Below are 18,430 nucleotides of genomic sequence, written 5' to 3' on the forward strand. Positions count from 1 at the left end.
TACCTACGTACCCCCAAACGATCAGATACAGAGCCAAAGCCCTAATTCCACCGCCGTAACTTTCTGTATCCACGAGATCCCATCTTGGGGCCTGTTCCAGAGCTCCGCCGAAGGGGGCATCGATCACGGAGGGCTTCTATATCAACACCATAGCCTCTCCGATGAAGTGTGAGTAGTTTACCTCAGACCTACGGGTCCATAGTTATTATCTAGATGGCTTCTTCTCTCCTTTTGGATCTCAATACAAAGTTCTCCCCTTCTCTTGTGGAGATCTATACGATGTAATCTTCTTTTACGGCGTGTTTGTTGAGGCCGATGAATTGTGGGTTTATGATCAAGTTTATCTATGAACAATATTTGAATCTTCTCTGAATTCTTTTATGTATGATTGGTTATCTTTGCAAGTCTCTTCGAATTATCAGTTTGGTTTGGCCTACTAGATTGATCATTCTTGCAATGGGATAAGTGCTTAGCTTTGGGTTCAATCTTGCGGTGTCCTTTCCCAGTGACAGTAGGGCGGCAAGGCACGTATTGTATTGTTGCCATCGAGGATAACACGATGGGGTTTTCATCATATTGCATGAGTTTATCCCTCTACATCATGTCATCTTGCTTAAGGCGTTACTCTATTCTCTTGAACTTAATACTCTAGATGCATGTTGGATAGCGGTCGATGTGCGGATTAATAGTAGTAGATGCAGGCAGGAGTCGGTCTACTTGTCTCGGACGTGATGCCTATATACATGATCATACCTAGATATTCTCATAACTATGCTCAATTCTATCAATTGCTCAACAATAATTTGTTCACCCACCATAAAATACTTATGCTCTTGAGAGAAGCCACTAGTGAAACATATGGCCCCAGGTCTATCTTCATCATATTAAATCTTCCAATACTTAGTTATTTTCATTGCTTTTATTTTACTTTGCATCTTTATCATAAAAATACCAAAAATATTATCTTATCATATCTATCAGATCTCACTCTCGTAAGTGACCGTGTAGGGATTGACAACCCCTTATCGCGTTGGTTGCGAGGATTTATTTGTTTTGTGTAGGTGCGAGGGACTTGCGCGTAGCCTCCTACCGGATTGATACCTTGGTTCTCAAAAACTGAGGGAAATACTTACGCTACTTTGTTGCACCATCCTTTCCTCTTCAAGGAAAACCAACACAAGTGCTTAAGAGGTAGCAAGAAGGATTTCTGGCGCTGTTGCCGGGGAGGTCTACACAAAAGTCAACATACCAAGTACCCATCACAAACCCTTATCTCCCGCATTACATTATTTGCCATTCGCCTCTCGTTTTCCTCTCCCCCACTTCACCCTTGCCGTTTTATTCGCCCTCTCTCTATCTATCCTCCCTCTCTTTCTCTATTTGCCTCTTTTTTCCCGTTCCTCGTTTGCTTGTGTGTTGGATTGCTTGCTTGTCATGATGGCTCAAGATAACACTAAATTGTGTGACTTTACCAATACCAACAACAATGATTTTATTAGCACTCCGATTGCTCCTCTTACCGATGCTGAATCTTGTGACATTAATGATGCCTTGCTGAATCTTGTCATGAAAGATCCGTTTTCCGGCCTTCCTAGTGAAGATGCCGCTACCCATCTAAATAGCTTCGTTGATTTGTGTGATATGCAAAAGAAGAAAGATGTGGACAATGATATTGTTAAATTGAAGCTATTTCATTTTTCGCTTTGAGATCGTGCTAAAGCTTGTTTTTCGTCTTTGCCTAAAAATAGTATTGATTCATGGAATAAGTGCAAAGATGCTTTTATCTGTAAGTATTTTCCTCCCGCTAAGATCATCTCTCTTAGAAACGACATTATGAATTTTAAGCAACTTGATCATGAACATGTTGCACAAGCTTGGGAGAGGATGAAATTAATGATACGTAATTGCCCAACACATGGTTTGAATTTGTGGATGATTATACAAAATTTTTATGTCGGATTGAAGGCACTTTTATGGAAATAACTTTAGGAGAAGCTACTAAACTCCTAGATAATATTATGGTTAATTATTCTCAATGGCATATTGAAAGATCTACTAATAAGGAAGTGCATGCGATAGAAGAAATTAATGTTTTGAGTGGAAAGATGGATGAACTTATGAAATTATTTGCTAACAAAAGTGTTTCTTCTGATCCTAATGATATGCCTTTTTCCACTTTGATTAAGAATAATAATGAATCTATGGATGTGAATTTTGTTTGTAGGAATAATTTTGGTAACAATGCGTATAGAGGAAACTTTAATCCTAGGCCTTATCCTAGTAATTCCTCTAATAATTATGGTAATTCCTACAACAATGCTTATGGAAATTATAATAAGATGCCCTATGATTTTGAATCTAATATTAAAAATTTTATTACTTTGCAAAAGAATTTCAGTGCCTTGATTGAAGAAAAATTGCTCAAGATTGATGAGTTGGCTAGGAACGTTGATAGAATTTCTCTTGATGTTGATTCTTTGAAACTTAGATCTATTCCTCCTAAGCATGATATCAATGAGTCTCTCAAAGCCATGAGAATTTCCATTGATGAGTGCAAAGAAAGAACCGCTAGGATGCGTGCTAAGAAAGATTCCTTTATAAGAGCGTGTTCTTCTAGTTTCCATGATAATAAAGATGAAGATCTAAAAGTTATTGATGTGTCCCCTATTAAATATATTTTTTTGCAATATGAATCTTGATAATTATGGGACTGAATATGATCCACCTTTACCTAGAAGGCGTTCCAAAAATTCGGAGTTTTTAGATCTTGATGCTAAATTTGATAAAAGTGGGATTGAAGAGATCAAAACTCTAGATGTTAATGAACCTACTATTTTGGATTTCAAGGAATTTAATTATGATAATTGCTCTTTGATAGATTGTATTTCCTTGTTGCAATCCGTGCTAAATTCTCCTCATGCTTATAGTCAAAATAAAGCTTTTACCAAACATATCGTTGATGCTTTGATGCAATCTTATGAAGAAAAACTTGAGTTGGAAGTTTCTATCCCTAGAAAACTTTATGATGAGTGGGAACCAACTATTAAAATTAAAATTAAAGATCATGAATGCTATGCTTTGTGTGATTTGGGTGCTAGTGTTTCCATGATTCCAAAGACTTTGTGTGATTTGTTAGGTTTCTGTGATTTTGATGATTGCTCTCTAAACTTGCACCTTGCGGATTCCACTATTAAGAAACCTATGGGAAGAATTAATGATGTTATTATTGTTGCAAATAGGAATTATGTGGCCGTAGATTTTATCGTTCTTGACATAGATTGCAATCCTTCATGTCCTATTATTCTTGATAGACTTCTCCTTAGAACGATTGGTGCAATTATTGATATGAAGGAAGGAAATATTAGATTCCAATTTCCGTTAAGGAAAGGCATGGAACACTTACCTACAAAGAAAATTAAGTTACCTTATGAATCTATTATGAGAGCCACATATGGATTGCCTACGAAAGATGGCAATACCTAGATATATCCTTGCCTTTTATGCCTAGCTAGGGGCGTGTTAAACGATAGCGCTTGTTGGGAGGCAACCCAATTTTATTTTTATTCCTTGCTTTTTGCTCCTTTTAGTAATAAATAATTTATCTAGCCTCTGTTTTGGTTGTGTTTTTTGTGTTTAATTAGTGTTTGTGCCAAGTAGAACCGTTGGGAAGACTTGGGGAAAGTCTTGTTAATCTTGCTGTAAAAAACAGAAAGTTTAGCGCTCACGAGAAATGCTGCCATTTTTATTTGGAAAGTGCTATTTAGTTAATTCTTTTTGCAGATGATTAATAGATAAATTCCTCACGTCCAGTAATTTATTTTAGAATTTTTGGGGTTCCAGATCTTGTGCTAGCTACATATTACTACGGACTGTTCTGTTTTTGACAGATTCTGTTTTCCGTGTGTTGTTTGCTTATTTTGATGAATCTATGGCTAGTAAAATAGTTTATAAACCATAGAGAAGTTGGAATACAGTAGGTTTAACACAAATATAAATAAATAATGAGTTCATTACAGTACCTTGAAGTGGTATTTTGTTTTCTTTCGCTAATGGAGCTCACGAGATTTTCTACTTTAAGTTTTGTGTTGTGAAGTTTTCAAGTTTTGGGTAAAGATTTGATGGATTATGGAACAAGGAGTGGCCAGAGCCTAAGATTGGGGATTACCATGGCACCCCCAAGATAATCTAAGGACACCTAAAAGCCAAAGCTTGGGGATGCCCCGGAAGGCATCCCCTCTTTCGTCTACTTCTATCGGTAACTTTACTTGGAGCTATATTTTTATTCACCACATGATATGTGTTTTGCTTGGAGCGTCTTGTATGATTTGAGTCTTTATTTTTTAGTTTACCACAATTATCTTTGCTATACACACCTTTTGAGAGATACACACATGATTCAGAAATTATTAGAATACTCTATGTGCTTCACTTATATCTTTTGAGTTATATAGTTTTGCTCTAGTGCTTCACTTATATCTTTTAGAGCACGGTGGTGGATTTGTTTTATAGAAACTTTTGATCTCTCATGGTTCACTTAGATTATTTTGAGAGTCTTAAATAGCATGGTAATTTGCTTAAATAATCCTAATATGCTAGGTATACAAGATTAATAACAAAATTCTCTTATGAGTGTGTTGAATACTATGAGAAGTTTGATACTTGATGATTGTTTTGAGATATGGAGATGGTGATATTAGAGTCATGCTAGTTGAGTAGTTGTGAATTTGAGAAATACTTGTGTTAAAGTTTTTTATTCACGTAGCATGCATGTATGGTGAACCGTTATGTGATGAAGTCGGAGCATGATTTATTTATTGATTGTCTTCCTTATGAGTGGCGGCCGGGGACGAGCGATGGTCTTTTCCTACCAATCTATCCCCCTAGGAGCATGTGGGTAATACTTTGCTTTGATAACTTGTAGATTTTTGTAATAAGTATATGAGTCTTTATGACTAATGTTGAGTCCATGGATCATACGCACTCTCACCCTTCCACCATTGTTAGCCTCTCTAATGCCGCGCACCTTTCGCCGGTATCATACACCCACCATATACCTTCCTCAAAACAGCCACCATACCTACCTATCATGGCATTTCGATAGCCATTCCGAGATATATTGCCATTCAACTTTCCACCGTTCCGTTTACTATGACACGCTCCATCATTGTCATATTGCTTTGCATGGTCATGTAGTTGACATTGTATTTGTGGCAAAGCCACCATTCATAATTCTTTCATACATGTCACTCATGAGTCATTGCATATCCCGGTACACCGCCGAAGGCATTCACATAGAGTCATATTTTGTTCTAAGTATCGAGTTGTAATTCTTGAGTTGTAAGAAAATAAAAGTGTGATGATCATCATTATTAGAGCATTGTCCCAAGTGAGGAAAGGATGATGGAGACTACGATTCCCCCACAAGTCGGGATGAGACTCCGGACGAAAAAAAGAGGCCATATATAAAAAAAGGCCCAAATAAAAAAATGTGAGAAAAACAGAGAAGGGACAATGCTACTATCCTTTTACCACACTTGTCCTTCAAAGTAGCACCATGATCTTCATGATAGAGAGTCTCCTTTGTTATCACTTTCATATACTAGTGGGAATTTTTCATTATAGAACTTGGCTTGCATATTTCAATGATGGGCTTCCTCAAAATGCCCTAGGTCTTCGTGAGCAAGCAAGTTGGATGCACACCCACTTAGTTTCTTTTTGAGCTTTCATATACTTATAGCTCTAGTGCATCCGTTGCATGGCAATCCCTACTCACTCACATTGATATCTATTGATGGGCATCTCCATAGCCCCTTGATACGCCTAGTTGATGTGAGACTATCTTCTCCCTTTTTATCTCCTCCACAACCACCATTCTATTCCACCTAAAGTGCTATGTCCATGGCTCACGCTCATGTATTGCGTGAAGATTGAAAAAGTTTGAGAATGTCAAAAGTATGAAACAATTGCTTGGCTTGTCATCGGGGTTGTGCATGATTTAAATACTTTGTGTGGTGAAGATAGAGCATAGCCAGACTATATGATTTTGTAGGGATAACTTTCTTTGGCCATGTTATTTTGAAGAGACATAATTGCTTAGTTAGTATGCTTGAAGTATTATTATTTCTATGACAATATTGAACTTTTGTCTTGAATCTTTCGGATCTGAATATTCATACCACAATTAAGAAGAATTACATTGAAAATATGCCAAGTAGCATTCCACATCAAAAATTCTGTTTTTATCATTTACCTACTCAAGGACGAGCAGGAATTAAGCTTGGGGATGCTTGATACGTCTCCAACGTATCTATAATTTTTGATTGCTCCATGCTATATTATCTTCTGTTTTGGACATTATTGGGCTTTATTAGCCACTTTTATATTATTTTGGGGACTAACCTATTAACCGGAGGCCCAACCCAGAATTTTTGTTTTTTTTGCCTATTTTAGGGTTTCGAAGAAAAGGAATATCAAACGGAGTCCAAACGGAATGAAACCTTCGGGAATGTGATTATTGGAACAAACAAGATCCAGGAGACTTGGACCCTACGTCAAGCAACCAATAGGGAAGCCACGAGGTAGCGGGCGCACCTACCCCCTAGGCGCGCCCTCCACCCTCGTGGGCCCCATGTTGCTCCACCGACGTACTTCTTCCTCCTATATATAGCTACGTACCCCCAAACGATCAGATACGGAGGCAAAGCCCTAATTCCACCGCCGTAACTTTCTATATCCACGAGATCCCATCTTGGGGCCTGTTCCGGAGCTCCGCCGGAGGGGGCATCGATCACGGAGGGCTTCTACATCAACACCATAGCCTCTCCGATGAAGTGTGAGTAGTTTACCTCAGACCTACGGGTCCATAGTTATTAGCTAGATGGCTTCTTCTCTCTTTTTGGATCTCAATACAAAGTTCTCCCCCTCTATTGTGGAGATCTATTCTATGTAATCTTCTTTTGCGGTATGTTTGTTGAGACCGATGAATTGTGGGTTTATGATCAAGTTTATCTATGAACAATATTTAAATCTTCTCTGAATTCTTTTATGTATGATTGGTTATCTTTGCAAGTCTCTTCGAATTATCAGTTTGGTTTGGCCTACTAGATTGATCTTTCTTGCAATGGGAGAAGTGCTTAGGTTTGGGTTCAATCTTGCGGTGTCCTTTCCTAGTGACAGTAGGGGCAGCAAGGCACGTATTGTATTGTTGCCATCGAGGATAACAAGATGGGTTTTTCATCATATTGCATGAGTTTATCCCTCTACATCATGTCATCTTGCTTAAGGCGTTACTCTGTTCTCTTGAACTTAATACTCTAGATGCATGCTGGATAGCGCTCGATGTGTGGAGTAATAGTAGTAGATGCAGGCAGGAGTCGGTCTACTTGTCTCGGACGTGATTCCTATATACATGATCATAACTAGATATTCTCATAACTATGCTCAATTCTATCAATTGCTCAACAGTAATTTGTTCACCCACCATAAAATACTTATGCTCTTGAGAGAGGCCACTAGTGAAACCTATGGCCCCCGGGTCTATCTTCATCATATTAAATCTTCCAATACTTAGTTATTTTCATTGCTTTTATTTTACTTTGCATCTTTATCATAAAAATACCAAAAATATTATCGTATCATATCTATCAGATCCCACTCTCGTAAGTGACCGTGTAGGGATTGACAACCCCTTATCGCATTGGTTGCGAGGATTTATTTGTTTTGTGTAGGTGCGAGGGACTCGCGCGTAGCCTCCTACTAGATTGATACCTTGGTTCTCAAAAACTGAGGGAAATACTTACGCTACTTTGCTGCACCACCCTTTCCTCTTCAAGGGAAAACCAACGCAAGTGCTCAAGAGGTAGCGGATCTCTTAACATGTGGGTCTGGGAAGTAGATGATGAGGTAGAACCTATTGCCCTATTTATTATCAAACCCTTGGGAGTTACTTCTATGTTATGCTTATATTGCCATGCTATGCTCGTAGACGTGGTTTGGGTTTGAGAGTATCCATGACATATGTGAGTTGTTAATTAATGGTTCAACTTAAGGTGGCAACTATAATACACATCTAGGTGGGTTGCTTGTGGGCACCTGGGGTTATACTAGTGTTGTCCTAGGAGATCCCGGGGTTATACCGTGTGATCCTCCTATGGTCCGCCACCTAGGCTCAAAGGGATCATAAGATTATTCATGCTTGAAACTTCCATGTGCAGCCACAAGCTATTATGGGCTCTAGAATAGTTGAGTAGGTTGCATGACCTCTTCCGGTGGTAGACTAGCAGATATAGGGGATGTAGGTTGGTATGGTCTACCCGGGGTTAGAGTTAATGCTTCTGAAAGACTGTGTCTCGGTCATCCATTTCTCAAACACCATGTAGTGCGAGAAATCCGACGGAGGAGATTGAGTTTTGTGGGGAAAAGTGCACAAACCTCTGCAGAGTGTACAAACTAATCATGGTTAGCCGTGTCCCGATTATGGACATCTTGAGTATCTGGTTTTTGGATTATCATATGGATCTCATCACTTTAAATTAAGTTGTTGGGTTGATAATTACTTTTAATTGGGATTGAGATGGGGGTACCATTCTCAATGTTGTTTCAACTACCATGATAGTTAAATAAAATATATTCCTTTGTTGTAGGGAAAAATTGGCTTTTTGCAAAAACATTGTAACCATAGAGCCTCCACTAGCCATATATGCATGTAGTGATAGCATTTATCCGTTCTTTGCTCTACTGTGTTACTATGCCAGCATATTCCATGTGTTGACCCGTTTTCGGGCTGCAACGTATCATGTTGCAGACTTTTCAGACGACGAGTAAGGTGCCATAGGTCGGTTATCGTTCACTCAGCTATGCAGTTGGAGTTGATGGACTCACTTTATCTTCCAAGTCTTCCGTTGTTATCTTATTTAGATGACCTTAAGCCATATTTATTGTAATAAGTTCTCTTTTGAGACAATCGATGTAATAAGTGTGTGATTGCTACTCTGTTATCAATCCTTCGAGTACCGTGTGTGTCAGCATTACCGATCCAGGGATGACACTGAAGCACAGAGACTTGACCGTCTAAGGTCGGGTCGCTACAATATGGTATCAGAGCATACGCTGAATGTAGGACATGACCACTAAGATGAGCCATAGATCACTCTTCTCTACCCATTTCTGACTCCTCTCCATTTTTTACTCTTTAGGATGGCGAACTCAAGGAACAAGTTTGCACAGCCGGATGAAGACACCCTGTTTGGACGACACTTGAAGGAAGTCACTAGGTACCTGAACATCGGAATACCAAGCTCCACCGGGACCTACACCGCCACACTACCAGAAGAGGAACGTTGGATGATTCGAGTTCAAGTTCCAGGAAGGACATTCACACCAGTCACTGAGCCCATAGAGTTTTCCTTTGATGCACCAACCTAGAGTCTAGGAAAGAGCATGGCAGCCCACATCGCCGTGGGATGCATCGGCGAAGTTTACCACAAGGAGCTTAAGGACACTATCTACCAGATTTGTGGGCGTCGAGATGAGCAATGGGAGATGATCAACACCAGGAAGGACAAGTCCATTGCAGCATTCATCTTGGAGTTAAATCATCACATACGTCGCCAGGAGAACCAGATGTGCGCAAGCATGATAGATTTGAAGAAGGCGATGACCAGGATCACAGAGCTAGAAGAGGAACTCAAGTCTACACGTGATGGTTATTAGGAGGAAATGATGATACTTGTGGAGATGAATGACGACCTGGCGAGGAAGCTAGGAGTTTTTATGGTAGACCCCGCGCCAGGAGGAGAAGACGACGAACCCAAGGAGATTCATTCTGAAGACTACATCATCATCGGCGACACCGACTCCGATCCTGATGGTAGTGATGATGACTATGAAGATGAAGCTGGAGCGGATATCATGGAGTCTTCCACCGATCAAAATTTCTAGTAGACCACCATATACACTACAAAAAAATACACTTACGTGATGATACGTGTTTGTCACAGTAGGTCACGTTTTTTGTCATGCATGTACATCCATGATGATTTTATGACAGAATCAAGATAGTCATGCCTATGTTGTCATAGAAGTGTTCCATGACATTACCAAAATTATCATCACGGAAGTGTCCACTTCCATGACGATAAATCGCGCGTCACAGAAGTGCTTTCGTCAAGGGTGACCGACACGTGGCATCCACCATAACGGAACGTTGTTAAGCTATCGGGTCGGGTTTTGGATCCGATAACCCATTAACAACCCCGACCAATCGGGATTTTCCACGTGTAAAATCATCATTGGCTGGAGGAAACACGTGTCGGCTCATCATTGGGACAAATGTCATCCACTCATTGGACGGAAGGCGCCTATGATACGTCGACACGTGGCACAACCCAACAGAGTCCCATTCCTGTGAAAAGGCCGGCCCGTTTAACTTGGTCAAAAGGTGGCGGGCCGGCCCATCGAAAGCCTGTTAACGGCCTGTTCGCATATAGCCCATTTACAACCCGCTAACCCAAGGCCCGTTACGCCCTATCCGAATTAGGCCCAGTAGCGTCATCTGGGTCATCCAATATGATTCCAGCCCATTTTCACTTCTGGCACATGTATGGCCCATGACGTCTTTCGGCCCATATGAGGCCCTATGTAACTCTTATAAGGCCCATTGATGATATGGCCCGCAGAAGGCCCATTGTTTCTACGGCGTGTAGAAGGCCCATTGTTTCTACGGCCCGTAGAAGGCCCACTGTTTCTACGGCCAGTAGGAGGCCCAGTGTCACTACAGTAAATATTAGCCCATGGTTATTGTGGCCTAGTTTAAAAAATAGGTTATTGCAGCCACTAGCTAACCGCGGAAAAAGAACTGCAATGACTACAAGCAAACAAATAAACAAGACAACAAGGAAATAAATAAGCAAGCAACTAACGCTAGGCTATCACGGTTATTACACATATTACATCCACTGGGCATCAAAGTTCGCCACCAGTGCAAATATAGGGAACAAAGCAGCATATCATATACACTGGTTGTCAAAGTTGGCGACCAGCGCAAATAAACGCCGCAGCAAAACAAATCCAGAACTGAAACCACTTCAGAAGATCTCAAGAAACAATATCCTAGGTACCCATAATGCTGGCAAGATGCTTAGCAAGCTTATTAACTTTCTCTTGTTTGGCGCTTAAATCCTCCAGTGCTTGCTGTTGCACCAGAAAATATGCATCTGAATTCTGCAGGGACTTCCTCGGTCCTTCAGCTTCCTATCGCAGCACATCTGATCGATGTCTTTCAACTTGAAGTTGAAACTCAAGAAGACAAACTGATTCAGGCAGCGTGTTCGAAGAGCTTGTGCCAGCAGTGGTGGCCAGTGACTCGAACACTACATCAAGACAGGACTTTTGGGTTCCCTCACTGTCGTCAAGATAGTTTTTATCAGTTTTCTTGGAGACCAACAGGGATGTCTCACTATCTTGAACCTTATCTGCATTACTTCCTTTACCATTGGATAACGCGGTACTGTTCTCCAATATTTTGTCCGCATTCTAAAAGAGAAACAAGCAGACACATCACATGTTTACCATGTTGTATATGAAACTCATTTTGGTAAATGAGTTCAGTAGTAAAGTGGACAGGATAACAGCATGAAACAAACATATATCTATGTACCATGGTCACTTTATGGTCTATATCATTCTAGTTTTTGTTGCCAAATCAAGATAGAGACACAGTTCAAATAATATTTGTTCAAGACAAAGCAGAATAGACAGAGTATAAGTGTGGGTAACTATAGAGCAATAACAACACTTGTAATGTGCATGACATGAGAATGTAACTGTTTATTCAATTGAAACTGAAATTAACATAGAACAGGTTACAACAGCAAACCAGTTAAAGAAACAGGTTTAAAACATACCTGTTCCGCCATTGGAGTTTCAATTCCATCCTTCAAATTTGAAAATAGTTGGTATGAGTAAATACAATAATGCAAGAGCAAAGGAGTATGAACCATAGCTACAGAACCTGATCTGAGAACAAATCTTCTTCTCCTTTAAGCGTTGAGTTGGGATTCGGAGTGGTGGTCCTCGTGCTTTGGCCACTGTAGTTCCCTTACTAACTGCTCGTGTTTGGGTGCTTTGTGGTGGAGATGGTGCTGTGTCAACTGGAACTGGGTTACTATCTATCGGGGTTGGGGTTAGAAGGGGTGTAGTTGGTTCTCTGTCCAACTGAGTAGGGGTACAATCTGCGAGAGTCTGGGTTATGTGTGGTGGATCTGGTCCTTGGGCAAGTACAATCGTGGTTCTATCTACATCAACTGGTAGCACTATCTTTTCTGAAGACCGTGTTGTTACTCCCTTAGATACTTCCATCACGCTCTCCAATTCAAATGGCTGATAAACAAGAAAAGTAATTGAAAGTATAGACATTGTATGATAGACAGGTGCAATGGATAGTGGGGAATAAAAGAGGGCATGAAATAATTCATATTTATGTTGTCTAACCAAACATGATAGCATGACACAATTTCACATATATGATGGCTAACTAAACAGGATAGCATGACACAATTTCACATTATGATGGCTAACTAAATAAGATGGAAAGACATAGTTCAAAATATGAGACTATGTAAACATGATGAGATGACATAACTATATAATGTGTTTATTAAATAGGTTGGCATGCCATAATTCACATACATTCACGGATAGAATGCCATAATTCAAAATATGATGACTGTAAACACTAAACAGGATGAGATGATATAACTATATGATGTCTTTATTAAATGGGTTGCCATGCCATAATTCAGATAGATGATGTGTATGTACTATGTAAACATGATGGCATAATATAATTCAAATATATGATTTATATAGTAAGTAAGTAAGCAGATGGAAATCCATATATGATGTAAAAACTAAGCAATGCAAGACAACATGCATGACATGGATAATATAACCATGCCAAGTTTGGGCATAGACCTCGGGGGGGGGGGGAATAGGACTGGTCATCAGTCTCTGAATCCTCCTCTGAGGAGCTCTCTGTAACCAGCAAGATGTCTGCTTCAGCAGGTAGCATTGTCTGCTCTGAATACCTTGTTTTCACTCCAGATACTTCCATCACCGCTTCAAATGGCTGATGCACAGGAAGAGTAGTTGAATATACAAACGTTGTCGACAAATGGAACACGTAATACAAAAAATGATAGCATGATATAATTCACACACATGATGATTGGCTAAACAACATGGCATTGCATAATTCACATATATAATGCCTTTGCAACAAGATAGCATTGTATAATTCACATATATAATGTCTTGCAACAACATGTCAATGCATAATTCACATATATGGTAATTAGATACTGAACAGGTGGCATTCACACAAAGCATGTCTAAACTAATCAAATGACATAGCAATGCGAGACACCATACGCACGATATGAGCAACATAACCCTGCCAAGTTAGAGCATACACCTCGGGGGGGGGGATAAGACTGGTCATCTGTCTCTGAATCCTCCTCTGAGGAGCTATCCATAACCGGCGACACATGTGCTTCATCAGATAGCATAGTCTGCTCTGAAGACCTTGTTTTCACTCCAGAATTTGCCATCACCGTGTCAAATGGCTGATGCACATGAAGAGCAGTTGAATGTACTAACATTGTTGACAAATGTAATATGTAACAAAAAAAGGATGGCCTGATATAATTTACATATAAGATGACTGGCTAAGCAGGATGGCATTGCAAAATTCACATATATGATGCCTGGCTAAACAAGATGGTGTTGCATAATTCACATAAACGATGAATAAACTAGACAGATGGCATTCGCACAAAGGATGTCTAAACTAAGCAGATGACATATTTGATGTATAAAGTAAGCAATGCAAGACACCATATGCATGATATAACCAACATCAGCATGCCAAGTTAGAGCGAAGACCTCAGGGGGTAAATAGGAGTTGTATTCTCCTTCTGAATCCCCCTCAGAACAGATATCTTCCTCTCGATTACAATCCGAAATGCGTGGAGGGGGGGGGGGCTGCCTTTGTGCCTACCATGGAGCAACGTCTGCATGAAATTTTATTGCCACACAAGGCTCGTCTCTTTTGCTCTACATGTTCAGTTCCATTGTTTACAATAACTGTCATGCATAGGAATAAAACATAGTGAGATTATGTAAGGAGTGCATGCAAAAATCCAGAGTGATGGTAGCAACTTGTGGATAGACCCAAAACCAATAATAGCAGGCAGATAATGGCTTCAGTTAAAAAAATATAGATAATGGCTTCTTTACTGTTTGTTTCCCACCCAACATGAAACTCATAGTAGACACCGGAGATTAACCAGATAGTAGATAGATACTATTGATAGTGGCCCCGATATGTACCCCACAACCATTTAAAAACTCAAGTTTGACCATTAGTTTGGAGCTGACTCAGGGTCTAATCGGTGAACAGGACGATAAAGTAGCATGTAATATTAAGCGATGCATAACGTAAGCAGACACGAAAGAGTGCGACCTCTCCTGCGGACCCGTGTAGTCCTCGAGGTCATCTGCTCGGTTGATGATGGTAATGCAGTTTTCATGGCTGCCAGCGGCGGGGAAGAAGATATGAGGCGGCGAAAGACAGTCTGGAGGCCGGATCCCTGGTGTGCTGGACCCTTCTGTCATTGGAGCAGCTGAGCTGGGGTGGACGACGGCGTAGCAGGAGCGGGACAAACCACACAAGGTTTTCTTTGACAACTATCTGTACGAGAAGTAATTCTGTAAGGGCTCGTTTGAATTGGAGGATTCCAACAATGCAGGGATATGAAATAGACAGGAATAGGATAGGAATGCACGTGCAAAATAGAGAATTTAAAAACACATGATTTCTGCCAATCTGGGTGTTTGATTCACAACAATTGGAAGATCACAAGATGCAAAGAAGCATGGTGAGATTAAGTCAAACCACAAGAAAATGTACGGTTATAATGCTATTATGCTACTATCTCTTAGTCTTGTGCTTCATGAATAGGAATTTGAAATGGAGGACAAGTGAAAATTAAAATTCCTACGTTTTTCCTTTCAAGGAGACACTAAAGGAACAAATCCGTGTGCTCAGTGGACAATATATATAACATGTAGAGTAAAAAAGAGATGCAACAAGTGTACAACCTCTTTAGCGAAGCCATGTCGATCTCAGCATGATTCGGTTGGCCGGTGAGGATGCTCTGGTTGACTTTGCTGCCGGAGGAGGGGAAGAAGATCTTAGGCGTTTGGAGATGGAGCCCGAGGTATTGCTTCACTGTGATGGAGGGTTTCGTCGTTGGAGCAGCTCCGGTGAGTTGTACGACACCGAGGCTGAAGGAGGACAAGAGAGACAACGAACAATGTTAACCTGAGTGGAATTCTAATAGCATCTCCAATACATGACGTAAAATACATAACCACAAAGTGCTAGATGTAAAATACATCAGCCGCTCATCTCTGAACTTAACTGTCGAAACTGAACTTAACTGTCGAAACTGAATTTTGCTGTTGAAACTGAACGCACTAGCAAGGTGAGGCTACACGTTGGTCGACTGACTTTTTCATCTCTAGTCAGTCGATTTTGCAGTCGTTGGATACGAAATCAAGGGCCTACGGTTCATCTTCAACCTCCACCCCCCTGAGCCGCCAGCCACCACCGGCCAAACAGCAGCCCCCCGCCGCCCGCGGCCGGTGGTGCGCCACCCTGCCCGCCCCGAAAACACTCCCCACCGCCGGTCCGCCGCTGCCCCGGCCATCCCTCTAGCCCCCCCATGCCGAGCTTTTTCTTCGGCGATCCCCACGCCACCGCCCCGCCAACGCCCACCACCGCCGGCGACCACCGCCCCCATCCTGAACCCTAAGATAGATAGTGGGGTACCTCTCTAGTGAGCCCCCCTCCTCGCTGCGGCTGGTTCTTCCTTCACCCCGGCGAGCCCCCCCACCCCCTGAAAATTGACTAACCCAAAAGTCGATTCAGTTGACTGAAGTGTAGCTAAATCGGAGCAGCATCACAAGCAAGAGCAAGAGTGAGAGCAGCAGCGCTAGCAAGAGCAATATCAAGAGCAGACCAGGCAGGGGACCGAGAGCAAGAGCAGAGCAGCAGTGCGAGCGAGAGCTAAAGCAGCAGCGACTCCTACTAATGTGGACGTCGCCACTGAGGGAGCGACGCCGTGGAGGAAGTTGCCAGCGACGCCGCCGTGGATGGAGCCGCGCCGTGTCAGCTCGGGACTGAGCGCCGGCAGCACCGTGAGATCGAATCAAGAAGAAAATGCGGCGATTAGTGTACAACCTCTTTGGTGGCGCCGATTAGGCCGCAGCTTCATCCGAGGAAACAGTGATGATGGTGCTCTTCCGGTGGTGCAGGTGAAGACGGCGGTGTGGGAATGGAGGTGGCGTGAAAGACGAGGGGAACGTCGGGGCAGCTCCTTGGAGGTGGAGGACAGGGTGGCTGAACCGGCGGGACGATGAGATCGACGACGGATCCTCATCCAGTATGGTGGATGAGGGACGTCGAGGTGTTATTGTGGACGACGTTGTCGGGGAAGAGGCTCCGGCTGGGTGGCGGACGGAGCAGGGTGTGGGGTTTCGTCGCGGGTTTTCGCGGCCTCGGTGTACGAATGGGTGGGCGGATGGGATGGCAGTGGGGAACCATGGCTTAGAGACGCGCTTGTCCGAAATGTGGGGTAAGTTACAAAAGTACCCCCACCGATTTGAGGCGGTTCTTTCGGTTCAGACACACATGTAAACTCTCGCCCCTCTTTTCATCGATCTCACAACCGCACACTCCTCCCCCTATCTAGCTAGTAGTTGGGCCTCTCGCACCACCTCCTAGCTCCATTCTCTCTGTCTATCCATCTCGTTGGGCCTTATTTGCCTCTAACAAATGGACGTACACCGACCGATCTCTCGCTATACATATAGCTAGCTAGGTCCTTATAACTCGTTTTTACCCACACGTCAATCGATCTACCTCATTAGTTGTGTCTCTCCCTTCCTCCGACAAACAACAATTGATTTACCGATCTAGTTAGGTTTGCTTACCAAACACATGGTTCCCCTTCATCATCCATGGATGCGTCCCGATAGATCTATCACGCACAGGCACACACAGAAACACATTCCCACTCTTATTGATAACATTGCAGTTCCACCCTCAGTTTGTCTAGTAGGCCTCTCCCACCATCTTCGAGAAGCAACTCCATCACCCGTCCAGCACTCTACCCCTCTCCCTCCCTCTCTCTCTCTCTTTGTCCCATCATATTTCTCGTCCTTCAGTTATGTATGGACGTCGACCGATCTCCCTCAAGACATAGTTGGGTCTCTCCTTCTCAACACATATACGAGTCGTTCTACCTCTATAGTTAGGCCTCTGCCTACCCCTCCCCCACCCCTCCCCCCCACACACACCGATACATCGAGCGCTCTAGTCATGTCTCCCTGCCACACACAAACTTGACATGTGCCCTCTAACGTTCCGGTAGGCCAGTCGCCCTATATCTTTGACTTGCACACACACACACAATTTCGATGGCTCTCTTCATCGATCTCGCACCCACCCACTTGATCCTCTCTTCGACTCTATCGATAGCTATGACCCCTCCCTCTCTTCTCATGGATTGCCCGACCCTGTATGTATGATATGGATAGGCCTCCATTTCACACACATTGCATGCAAAATTTTGTTTGAGATGTCATCGACACATATTCCCACAAATAATTCACGAAATCAACCCCCACCCCACCCCCACCCCCACCCCAAAACAAAAAACACTCACAAACGCGGTTTGTATCTCTCACACACCCACGTAGGTGGGGGACGTGCATGAAGAGAAGAGGTGCATGCACGGCGCACATACTCTCGTCTCTTTCCCAACCACACCCGCGCGGGTACACGGTGGAGCTCATTTTTGTACGAAAAAGGCAGCCCACGTGGTAATTTGGCACGTGTACTGGTTGTCCACTTGGTGGAGGGAGGATCGTCTACCACGGGTGAACAAACAAATTGCGACTTGACGTGTTATGTTAAAAAAGAGGCAAACCATGTGGGGCCTACCTTAGAGGCAAGGCTCTATACACTGCAGTACTTTTGATGTGTCCCATCAACTCGTAGAACGAGGAGAAGCTTGCTTAGTACGATGTCTCCCCCGTTCCTAAATATAAGTCTTTGTAGAGATTTCACCATGAACCACATGCGGATGTATATAGATGCATTTTAAGTGTAGATTCATTCATTTTGTTCTGTATGTAGTGGAATCTCTACAAAGACTTATCTACTAGTAATAGCTAGCCCCCACTACTAGGAATTCTCTATCCTCTCCTTGAGCCACATCATCAAAATTGATGTAGCCATTAGATGAAGTAAATCAGTCCATAATAGCCGTCTGATCTAGACGTTGAGAGGCTCCGCACTAAGCCA

The sequence above is a fragment of the Triticum aestivum genome, chromosome 5A, assembly GCF_018294505.1.
Source record: "Triticum aestivum cultivar Chinese Spring chromosome 5A, IWGSC CS RefSeq v2.1, whole genome shotgun sequence".
NCBI lineage: Eukaryota > Viridiplantae > Streptophyta > Magnoliopsida > Poales > Poaceae > Triticum > Triticum aestivum.